Below are 12,473 nucleotides of genomic sequence, written 5' to 3' on the forward strand. Positions count from 1 at the left end.
AAACCTGTTAAGTTTATACATCACACACACATACACACACACACACACACATACACACAGAAAATCTTTACCACTTCCACATCACGTAGAGCCTTAATCTCCAGAATACAAAAAACTCAAAATTTTACATCAAAAAACAAACATATAAGCCAATCAATAAATGGGCAACAAAATTGAATAGAAACCTCACAGAAGAAATACAAATGATCAAAAAAAGAAAGAAAAAGTGTTCAACATCTGTAGTAATTAAACAAATTTAAATTAAAACTACACTGAGATTCCATCTCACTCCAGTCAGAATGGCAATTGTCAAGAATAAAAGGAACAATAAATGTTGGCAAGGATGTGGGGGAAAAAGTTCACTCATACTTTGCTGGAAAGCAGGATGGCGATTCCTCAGAAAACTGGGAATGGAACCACCATTTGACCCAGTTGTCTCACTCCTTCATCTATACACAAAGTACTTTAAGTCAGCATACTACAGAGACAGCCACATCAATGTTTATGGCAGCTCAATTCACAATAGACAAACTATGTAACCAACTAGGTGCCCTTCAACCAATTAATGATAAGGAATTTGTGGTGTATACACACAATGGAATATTATTCAGCCATTGAGAAGAATAAAATTATGGCATTTGCCAGTAAATGGATGGAATTACAGAATATCATGCTAATTGAAATAAGCCAGTCCCCAAAAGCCAAAGGCCACATGTGCTCTCTGATATTTGAATGCTTACTGACAACACAGGAGGGAATAGAGGGGAAAGTATATAAGTTCATTGGATTGGATAAAGTGGAATGAAGGGAAGGAAGGGGAGATGGGAATAGTCAATATATCAGAATCAGACATAATTTTATAAATTGGCCAAATTATATTATTATATTAGGTGCCTGTAGGAATATGTAAAAAAATATAATTTGACATAACTTTCCTTTGCACATATATGAATACACAACCAATGTAAATCTACATTATGTAGAACTACAAGAATGAACTCCTAATTGGAATGGGTTTATGTTTAATATGTCAAAAGGCACTCTACTGTCATGTATATCTAAAAAGAACAATAAAAAAAGTAAATTTGTTTTCCAAAACCAAAATTCTACTTTTCTGATATTGCACTAACCTTTCAGAAAACATATTGCCAATGTGTTTAATATTGTAAGAATATACTTTTAATTAGAACAAATTTTGTTACAAATTGTATGAGTATATTATGGATTTTTTGTATGTGTGTGTATGTGTGTGTGTCTGTGTATGTGTGTGTGTGTGTGTGTTAACCTCTTTGTATCATCTAATATGAATTTGCAAGACAGAGCATTGAATGCTAGAGGATGGGCTACATGGAGAAATAATCACTAAAGCATACAAAATTTCAGTTATAAGATGAATAAGTTCTTGCAATCTAATGCACACAGTGGTGACTAAAGTTAATAATAGCGTGTTTTATACTTGAAATTTGCTAAGGGATTAGATCTTAATTGCTCTCACTACACTCATATGATAATAAAGTGCATGAGATGTGGGATGTGTTCCTTGACTTCATCTTAGCACCATTTTACAATGTAAATGTCTATCAAATCATACTATATGGCTGAATAAAATACAATTTTTATTTGTCAATTATGACTCAGTGAAGCTGAAAAAATAAAATATATTTACATAATGTATGTAATATCATAACAAAATAAATCTAACATGTATAAAGTATATAGATATAATTCAAAAATATGGAAGAATGGAAGAGAAATGTGCACATCCTTGCAGATACAAACTTTGAGTTTAAGTACAAACACTATATGGTTACACACTGACAAGAACAGGATAATAAATCATTTGGAAGAGTGTTCTTCAACCATCTATGTGATGGTTATAGTATTAACAAATATTTTCATAGAAAGTCTCAAAAGAAACAGATCCTCTATTCAGCACAATTAAGTTTGGTTTAAAAACGATTAAAACATTAATGCAATACAGGGCAGAGAAGAACTTTAAAAAATACTAAAATATTTTGAAGTGGGGTGTTTTAGTCAGCTTTTTTGCCACTATGATAAAAAAAAAAAACTAGACAAGAACAATTTCAAGGAAAAAATATTTACTTTGAGACTCGTGATTTCAGAGGTCTTAGTGTACAGAATATCCCTCAGGGTTGGAGATGAGGTAGGACATCATGTCATAAGTGTGTGGAAGAAAAAAGCAGCTGGGGACATGGCACCAGGAAGCAGAAAAAGGGAGCTCTACTTAACAAGGACAAAATATACTTCAAAGACAGGCCTCCAGGGACCCACCTCCTCAGCCACACCCTACCTGCCTACAGGTACCAGTTAATCCCTATCAGTGGGTTAATGCACTGATTGGTTTAAGGCTCTCCTGACCCAATTATTTGACTTGTAAACCTTCTTGCAATGTCTCACATGTGCTTTTGGAGTTCACCACATATCTAAACCATAACATGGTATATCACAATTTTATTCTTTTTAATTTTCTTTTTCGAGAACATGTACTCGATTTCAATATAGAAGTGGTAAGCAAGTATGTTTGAATTATGTTAGTTGAACAACGTCTACCATTTTTCAAAATTACAAGTCATTGAATAATTACAAACCAGTTTCTCATAAATTAAACACATTGCAAACTCACTAGCCTAATTATTAATTTGATTTTACTGCTTCATCCTCCTTACATGGCAAAAATTAAAAAAAAAATAAAATAAAAAGGGCTTCTGTTTAAAATGGAAGCAATCTAATGAGTTGATTTACTTTCATTCCATGTATTCTTTCTGCTCCACTCAGAGCTTCCTTGATGTTTGATTGATGGCTGTGACTCAACTTCCATTTTTTTGATTTTCCTTTTTTTTTTATTGGTCTTTCATAACATTACATAGTTCTTAATACATCATATTACATGGTTGATTCACGTGGGTTATGAACTCCCAATTTTACCCCGTATACAGATTGCTGTATCACATCAGTTACCCTTCCATTGATTGACAAATTGCCTTTCTAGTGTCTGATGCATTCTGCTGTCTGTCCTATTCTCTACTATCCCCCCTCCCCTCCCCTCCCCTCCCCTTTTCTCTCTCTACCCCTTCTACTGTAAATCATTTCTTCAATTTGTATTATCTTGTCTTACCCCTCCTTTCCTCTTATATGTCATTTTGTATAACCCTGAGGATCGCCTTCCATTTCCATGCGGTTTCCCTTCTCACTCCCTTTCCCTCCCACCTCTCATCCCTGTTTAATGTAAATCTTCTTCTCAAACTTTCGTCCCTACCCTGTCCTTGTTTACTCCCCTTATATCAAAGGGGTCATTTGGTATTTATTTTTTAAAGATTGACTAGCTTCACTTAGCATAATCTGCTCTAATGCCATCCATTTCCCTCCAAATTCTATGGTTTTGTCATTTCTTAATGCAGAGTAATACTCCATTGTGTATAAATGCCACATTTTTTTTTATCCATTCATCTATTGAAGGGCATCTAGGCTGATTCCACAATCTTGCTATCGTGAATTGTGCTGCTATGAACATCAATGTAGCAGTGTCCCTGTAGCATGCTCTTATTAGGTCTTTGGGGAATAGACCGAGAAGGGGACTAGCTGGGTCAAATGGTGGTTCCATTCCCAGCTTTCCAAGAAATCTCCATACTGCTTTCCAAATTGGCTGCACCAATTTGCAGTCCCACCAGCAATGAACAAGAGTGCCCTTTTCCCCGCATCCTCTCCAGCACTTATTGTTGTTTGACTTTCTAATGGCTGCCAATCTTACTGGGGTGAGATGGTATCTTAGGGTAGTTTTGATTTGCATTTCTCTGACTGCTAGCGATGGTGAGCATTTTTTCATGTACTTATTGATTGATTGTATGTCCTCCTCTGAGAAGTGTCTGTTCAGGTCCTTGGCCCATTTATTGATTGGGTTATTTGTTATCTTATTGTCTAATTTTTTGAGTTCTTTGTATATTCTGGTTATTAGGGCTCTATCTGAAGTGTGTGGAGTAAAGATTTGTTCCCAGGATGTAGGCTCCCTGTTTATCTCTCTTATTGTTTCTTTTGCTGAGAAAAAACTTTTTAGTTTGAGTAAGTCCCATTTGTTGATTCTAGTTGTTAACTTTTGCGCTATGGGTGTCCTATTGAGGAATTTGGAGCCCGATCCCACAGTATGTAGATCATACCCTACTTTTTCTTCTATCAGATGCCGTGTCTCTGGTTTAATATCAAGCTCCTTGATCCATTTTGAGTTAACTTTTGTGCATGGAGAGAGATAGGGATTCAGCTTCATTTTGATGCAAATGGATTTCCAGTTTTCCAGCACCATTTGTTGAAGATGCTATCCTTCCTCCATTGCATGCTTTTAGACCCTTTATCAAATATAAGATAGTTGTAGTTTTGTGGGTTGGTTACTGTGTCCTCTATTCTGTTCCATTGGTCCACCCGCCTGTTTTGCTACCAGTACCATGCTGTTTTAGTTACTATTGCTCTGTAGTATAGTTTGAAGTCTGGTATCGCTATACCGCCTGATTCACACTTCCTGCTTAGCATTGTTTTTGCTATTCTGGGTCTTTTATTATTCCATATGAATTTCATGATTCTTTTATCTATTTCTACAAGAAATGCTGCTGGGATTTTGATTGGCATTGCATTGAACTTATAGAGAACTTTTGGTAATAAATTTGTTTTTAATTTAATCATTGTATTAGAACTAAGAAACCTGACTGGTCAGAATATTTTATTACATGTGAAGTTCAGTGAACTGAGTACAATTCAGAAATGGGCTGTTGGTCCAAATGGGGCTGAAGTCATTTACAAACCAGCTGAAGGTCAAATGCTGGAAGATTATGCTTGTGGTATATAATAGCAAGATAGCTAACTACATTATCACTGGGAGTTACCCTAATAAATTTTTCTTTGAAGAACAAGCTTTGAAGATCCATCAAAAATTATATGGCTGAGGGATAAGGTGATTGAATATCCATAAACATAAAGGATAATATATTTAAATTCCTAGAATTCTTAGTTAAAGAACAGTAGAAACCATAGGGGATTCCTACAACTGTTCTAAAGGAATCTATCTGTAAATATTCACAGAGCTAAAATATTACTACAGGTGCTAATTTATGCCTCAAGGATGCTAACATACAATTTTCAGCTTCATCAAGTTTCATGAAATAAAGTATTTATCAGGTGGAGATTATGAAAATTTTAAAATAGATACTTTTGGAGTATCTATTTTGGTGAGTATTCCAGCTCCAAAGTCACAGTGAGATTTTTTTTTTTTTTAGAGCGAGAGAGAAAATATATGAATCCTTTTTGTAGATGGATACAACACAATGCCTTTATCTGATGCTGAGCCCATGCTAGGCGAGCTCTCTACCCCTGAGCCACAATCCCAGCCCACAGTGAGATCTTCTTGACAATCAAAGAAGTCCCTACTTCATTGAGTGATAACTATTCTTTTTTTTTAAATTTTTTTGAGAGAGAGAATTTTTTTTCGAGAGAGAGAGAGAGAGAGAAAGAATTTTTTTAATATTTATTTTCCATTTCTCGGCGGACACAACATCGTTGTTTGTATGTGGTGCTGAGGATCGAACCCGGGCCGCACGCATGCCAGGCGAGTGCGCTACTGCTTGAGCCACATCCCCAGTCCGAGTGATAACTATTCTTGCCTTGTTTGAATATTACCACTCAAATGGGTTCCTTGAAACAGAAAATTGGTTACCAAACTGAAATCGCCCCCATTGCCCATTCTTAGAAGAAATACAGATCAAATTTGGATAACAAAGTATCCTGGGAGGCAATTACAAATTCAAACCTTGAAGGAGTACTCCATTCAGAGAAATTCAGGGACTTTCTGAGTCAAATTCCCAGGAATCTAAGAAGTATGTGTGACTGAATAGAAGAGAGAAGTAGAAAATTCAGGTTGGGTTTCAATTAAAATGAATTAAATCTAGATTTCTAATTTGGAAATTTGGATTTTTCAGAAGCTCTACATGCAAGAACCTCTGTTTCCACCAAGATTTCTTGGAGTCTCTTCTGAAATCAATTAGTAAGGGGAGAGCCAGCCTCTTTAAAGGACTTTGGTTGGATGTTTCAATTATTTTTTGCATGTTTTGGCTGATTAAGTGATGGTATTGCATTTTCATGGACTTTTCCATTTCAGTGGTGATAAGAGGTACTTTTCATCAGAGGCCACATGACATATTTTCGTTCTTTCCAATGGACCAGTCAGTGGCATAACAACAAAAAACAAAAAACAAAACAACAACAAAACAAAACAACAACAAAACAAAACAATGTTAACGATGTGGATTCCAAGGAGAAATTCAAATGCTAACACAGGAATGAAAAAATAATGGGGAGAATCTGGACTATCCACTGGCACCCCTGAACTCAATGTAAAAAGCCAATAAAAAAGCTTGAGACCATACTGAAGCACCAGTTTTAAAGTCTGACTACTGTCCAAACATAGACACCAGTTTAGATGCTAAATAAAGACAGAAGGCCATAGAAGTAAAGGAGATTGGTAGAAGAAAGACATGAAGGTCAGCCAAAGCTTATTACCCATTTCAGAGACAAAAATTACAATTTCTCTATTATTTTTCTTGGTGATGTGACAGTTACTATATATGATTATATTTTCCCCTTTCTTTCTTTGAACATGTAACTATTTTAGGGAATAAAAATTATTTTTTTCACACATTTATTTGCTAAAAATGGCTGGGCCCCTATAATATATGATTGAGAGAAAAACAAATACAAGTATGTGATAAAATTCATATGTGACAAATGAATCTTTTGAAATGAAAACACACACACACACACACACAGAAGTAAATCTGTATTTTATTCATGTTAGTTTTGATAGAGAAGTGGATAGTTGTGAAGAAGTTTGAGTGGATAAAGAAGTACCATGTCTTGGAAGTAAGCTGAAGGTGACTTAGGAAGGCCAGTAAGTTCCTTTCTTCCAGGTACAGCAAGGGCACACTGACATAGAAGATCTGCTGCCCTGCCTTAAGAGAGAAGGATGAGAAGGCCAGAGAGGGAACTTTCCAGGTTTAACGCCCTGCCTCAGGGGAGAACTTTGAGGGGAAGATGAAAGCAATCTTCTTGTGCTCAGATGCCTGAGTATGGATGCCATTAGAGTGGATGGATTTGGTGGTGGTGAGTAACCAACATTTAATGCATGGGTTGCTGAGATTTATCCTAAGAGAAAATGAATGAATGGGTACCACTCAGAGACTTGGCTGGGAGTTCTAATTACTAAGTGATAAAACATTGAGCTGTCTCAGAGGAAAAAAAATATTGTCAATGGTCTAAGGAAATTGTGCATTATATTAGTTTAGCTATTTATGTTAAGAGCCACACCTATGGAAAGAAAGATGTGTGATAATGTTTGTAGTTAATGTGGGTTGATTAGATAGTTATAATTTTTGGCTGCTTAGTTTCTGAATCCCTTGTTTAGAGACCATGGTCTATGGAGAGTCCTGGAAAACACTGCCATTTTTATCAAATTATAAAAGCAAGATACATTTGGCCTTTGTATTTAGCAATTAGGTAGCTGAAGATACCTATACTTAATAGGGTTTACTATATTCCAGCTACTATTCTAGACACACATATAGCATAACCACGGGAACTTATTAGAAGTCAATGTGAATAAAAATATAGAACAAAATATATGAACTTCCAACACTAAACATGAAGAAAAATACATAAATATCAAATTAATCGTTAAGCAGGAAAAATGGCTATTTGATATAAGTAACAGGTAGAGGATGAAGGTGTGGAACAGTTAGCATAGGTACAGTTTTTGGTTAATAGTCCAAAGAAAAACTTTCAAAATCAGAAAATGAAGTCTGATATCCTATGTGTCCATAGAGCAGTAGTGAAGATTTTCAAGGAGACAGGAACATTTCCTCTGGCTGCCAAGTATGTAGCTCTTTGAAGTGAAGATATTAAGCAGATGAAGGATGGATTGTGAGGTTACATACAATGTTTGGCAAGGAAGTAGGTCATAAGAACCAAAGTGCACAGTGAAGGGCATAAAATGTACTCTACAGGAAGGAAAGTCCCTGTGGAAAGGAAATTAAGGGGATTCACAGGAGTAAGAGGAAGTGCAGAAGCTGAGATCAATTAAAGCAATAATCTAAAATTTCTGAAATAACTCAAAGTCTGTGGATGATAGCAATTTAGATGGAAATTCTAAAGGTAGACCATTGCACGTTCTTCCCTCCACATCCATGGATTCTAAACTCATGGATTCAACCAACTGCTGATCAAAAATATTCAGAAAAACCATGCACTTCTACTGAACATGTACAGATTTTTTTGTCATGATGCCCTAAACAATATAATAGAACCACTGTAACCCAATATTCACGTGTTGTGAATAATCTAGAGAGATTTTAGTATAGGAGGAAGTACATAGAATATATGAAAATTCTATACCATGTTACATAAGTCTTGAGTATCCACAGATTTTGGTATCTGCAGAGGGTTCCACAACCAAACTCCCATCCCCCATCCTCCAATGATCCTGAGAAACAATGGTAAAGTAAATAATTTAGTTAGTCTTCCTCCTGGAACTCTTGGAAGTCAAACTCTAGATGACCAGAGGAAAAAACAAGAAAAAGACTGCATTTTATTCCCAGGTCCTGGGAAATAGCCTCTAAATCCTTTAGATTTGCTGACTGATAATGTCTTTGTTATTCCTATTGGGCACTGAGAGTTCATACTAATTAGGTGACTCATAATGGACCCTGAGACACTTTATGCTGCTGCATTTAAATTATTGATCGTCTTTTAGAAAGACACTTGAAGTAATACCAGTAGAATTCCTTTTTTATAGAAAAATATGTTGGCTGTAAAGAAATTAAAATCAGATCATGATCATTGTTTTATAGATTATTCATATTCTTTTTTCTTTAGTCACAAGCACACTTTATATATTTAATACCTTAATATTATTTTCTACTCAACATTCTTCACTTGTCATGCAAAGGAAAATGCTTTCTTATATTGAAAGATATACATTAATTGAATATTTATTTTTTTTTTTATTCAGAGTGTATCCTATCACATGGATTTGAAAAAAGTTATTGGATTGTTCCTCTTTATTTAGGCTATTTCCACCTGTTACACTTTATATAATTTTATATAGTTAGTGAACAACCTGGCACATTAATTTTTTTAAAAAACCTATGCTTATGGTAATAGGTGATTATTTACAAGGTCATTTCCTGATGATAATCTTTTCCAAAGTTTTTGATTAATATGACCAAATTGTCTGTGTAGTATTTTAATTTTCAAAAAGTTGATATCCACATTTTTTTTATCCATTCATCCTTGGCATTTATACACAATGGAGTATTACGCAGCACTAAAAAAACGACAAAATCATGGATTTTTCAGGGAAATGGATGGCATTAGAGTAGATTATGCTAAGTGAAGCTAGCCAATCCTTAGAAAACAAATGCCAAATGTCTTCTTTGATATAAAGAAAGCAACTAAGAACAGAACAGGGAGGAAGAGCATGAGGAAAAGATTAACATTAAACAGAGATGAGTGGGGGGGGGAGAGAAAGGGAGAGAGAAGGGAAACTGAATGGAAATGGAAGGAGACCCTCATTGTTACACAAAATTACATATAAGTGTTTGTGAGGGGAAAGGGGGGAAAAACAAGGGAGAGAATTGAATAACAGCAGATGGGGTAGACAGGGAAGATGAGAGGGAAGGGGAAGGGGGATAGTAGAGGATAGGAAAGGTAGCAGAATACAACAGTCACTAATATGGTATTATGTAAAAATGTGGATGTGTAACCAATGTGATTCTGCAACTTGTATTTGGGGTAAAAATGGGAGTTCATAACCCACTTGAATCAAATGCATGAAAGATGATATGTCATGAGCTTTGTAATGTTTTGAACAACCAATAAAAAAAAAGAAATAAAAAAATTGATATCCAGATAAGTTTCAAAACCATTTTTTCCCAAATCAGAGTAATGTTTGGCCACAATATTTATTTAAGAATCATTTGTTGTTTGTCTTGGGAATATATAAAAATATCCATTAGTCTCTTGGTTTTTGAAGTATATTTTTTGTCCACAAACTTTTATTTTAGACTCTCATAATTATTGTCTTGATTTGTAAATTAAATTCATATTTAGGAAGTCAGATTTTTTAAATTTTTTTTTTGCAGGTGCACAGAGAAATTTTTCACTATCACACAAATAATTGTTTATTAATATGCTTTCTAGAATTTTATGAATTCCTTCTATGCTGTTATGACTTTACTCCAAGTGATATGTATTTGGAGGTAGTATTTGGGTAAAATCAAACTCAATTTTATCTCTATATATTCTATCAAATGTTCAAATAATTTTACCAAAGAAAAAGAGATTCCTTTCTACAATGATTTCATTCTATGTACTCCTGTTAACTCTATTGTTGCAGACCCTTTAATTTTACTAATATCTTGACTCACTGTGATTTTATTTCCTACTTTTATCAGTGCATTACAGTTGTACATAATGGTGCGATTTGTTTTTATATATTCATACAGGAACGTAATATAATAATATAATTTGATCAAAATCATTCTCCAGTATTTCCCCTTTGCCTTTCCTTCACCCTTCCCCCATCTGTTTCCTGTGCAGATTTCTCTTTGATTTACATAAACTTTCTTTTCTTTTTCTTCTCTAGCTTCCACATAGGAAAGAAAACATGTGACCTTGACCTTCTGAATTTAGCTTAATTCACTTAACAAAACATTATCATGTTCCATGCATTTTTCTGCAAATGACATCATTTCTTTATGGCTGGATAAAATTCCCGTGATTGTGTGTGTGTGTGTGTGTGTGTGTGTGTGTGTGAGTGAGAGAGAGAGAGAGAGAGAGAGAGAGAGAGAGAGAGAGAGATTTTAATCCATTCATCCATTGATGAACTCCAAGGCTGGTTCCAAAGTGCGTATTACCACAGTAGGATGACTTTAATTCTCTAGGATAAATATTCACAATATAGCTTTGTCATATGTTGGTTCCATTCCTAGTTTTTTGAGGAAACTCCACACTGACTTCCATAATGGTCACACTAATTTACTATTCCCCCAACAGTGCAGAAGTGTTCCTTTCTCTCCACATCCTCTCCAGCAACAGCAATGACAGCTGGGCTGGCTTACCACAGAGAGAGGGATAACACAAAGAGAAACCCAAAGGACAGATTTGAAATGGAAAAACCTGAGATCAGAAAGCAGCCTGATCCACAGGCTGCCCATTGCACTGGTGCTCTGTACTCCCTAACTGGTGGCTCAGAGCCAAGGTGGAGCCATCTTGAAGTGACCAGCTGGAGCTAAGAGATCCTAGAAAACACTGTCAAACCAGTGCAGCAAACACCTACTATGTATCCTGGAGTGTACCAAGCATAACGGGGGTGAAACAGGCACAGAGAAGATGGTACATAGGAGGCTTCAAGTAAAAGATATGGAGGGGAGTTCAACTCTTAGCATCTGACTTGGCTCCAATGTTCTAATTTGTTTTATTTATGCAATACACCCAAATTCATAAGTTTCTAAGGCACTCTGACTGTCCAATGTTAAATCTTAGTGAAATCCCTTCTTCCCCAACCTTGCTGAGAAGCAGTACTCCTGCTGCTTGAATCCTGAGCCATGGAGCAACTAGGAATACAGGCTTCCTCAACCTGCCATTTTGAATCTCCTAGTATGGTATTCTTAATATATACTACTATAATATTTTTAAATTATATGTCAGATTTCTCCCTTATTGTCTCTTGTGGGAGTACCCTTTGTTTTTTCACCTATTAATTTTTCATTAGAAATCATGTAATCATTTTTCAATCAAAATAATTATATTTATTTAAAAATTAAAATATACTGATAATTCATAATCCCACCAAATTACCATTTTATATTCTATATTTTACTATCATTTGCAAGGTTCGAAGTTATACCTTTTGTTTCTATGATTTCAAACGTGTTACTCCTGTAGTATTTAGTAGTTTTGCAGAATTAGTAGATATTAATTGCCTTTGCCACACACACACATACACATACACACACAAAATGTTCACACATGCTATGAGTGATAATGGATATATTTATTTTCTTTAAAAAGATATTTTAAAATATTTATTTCAAGGCAATAATGAATTAAAAGTTATATAAAAGTAGAAAGAACAATTAATAAAAAAACAGTAGACACTCTAGAAATAAACATTGGCACATGTATGTTTTAATTATTGTATTACATGTAAAAAAAATGGCTAGCAGCCAAAAGACATCTGTTTACAACTAATAAGCCAATAAAAACAACCCTCAAGTACTTGCTATGCTATTTATTTATTTGTAGATTAAAATTATCTTGTGATTAATTACTATGACTGTAATTAAACTCTTTTTGTCCCTTAAAAGGTCTGGGGGGAGATTAAGATTGCAGAAGACTTCAAATGCCTCCACATATTATAT

This window comes from Urocitellus parryii, assembly GCF_045843805.1.
Source record: "Urocitellus parryii isolate mUroPar1 chromosome 13 unlocalized genomic scaffold, mUroPar1.hap1 SUPER_13_unloc_9, whole genome shotgun sequence".
NCBI lineage: Eukaryota > Metazoa > Chordata > Mammalia > Rodentia > Sciuridae > Urocitellus > Urocitellus parryii.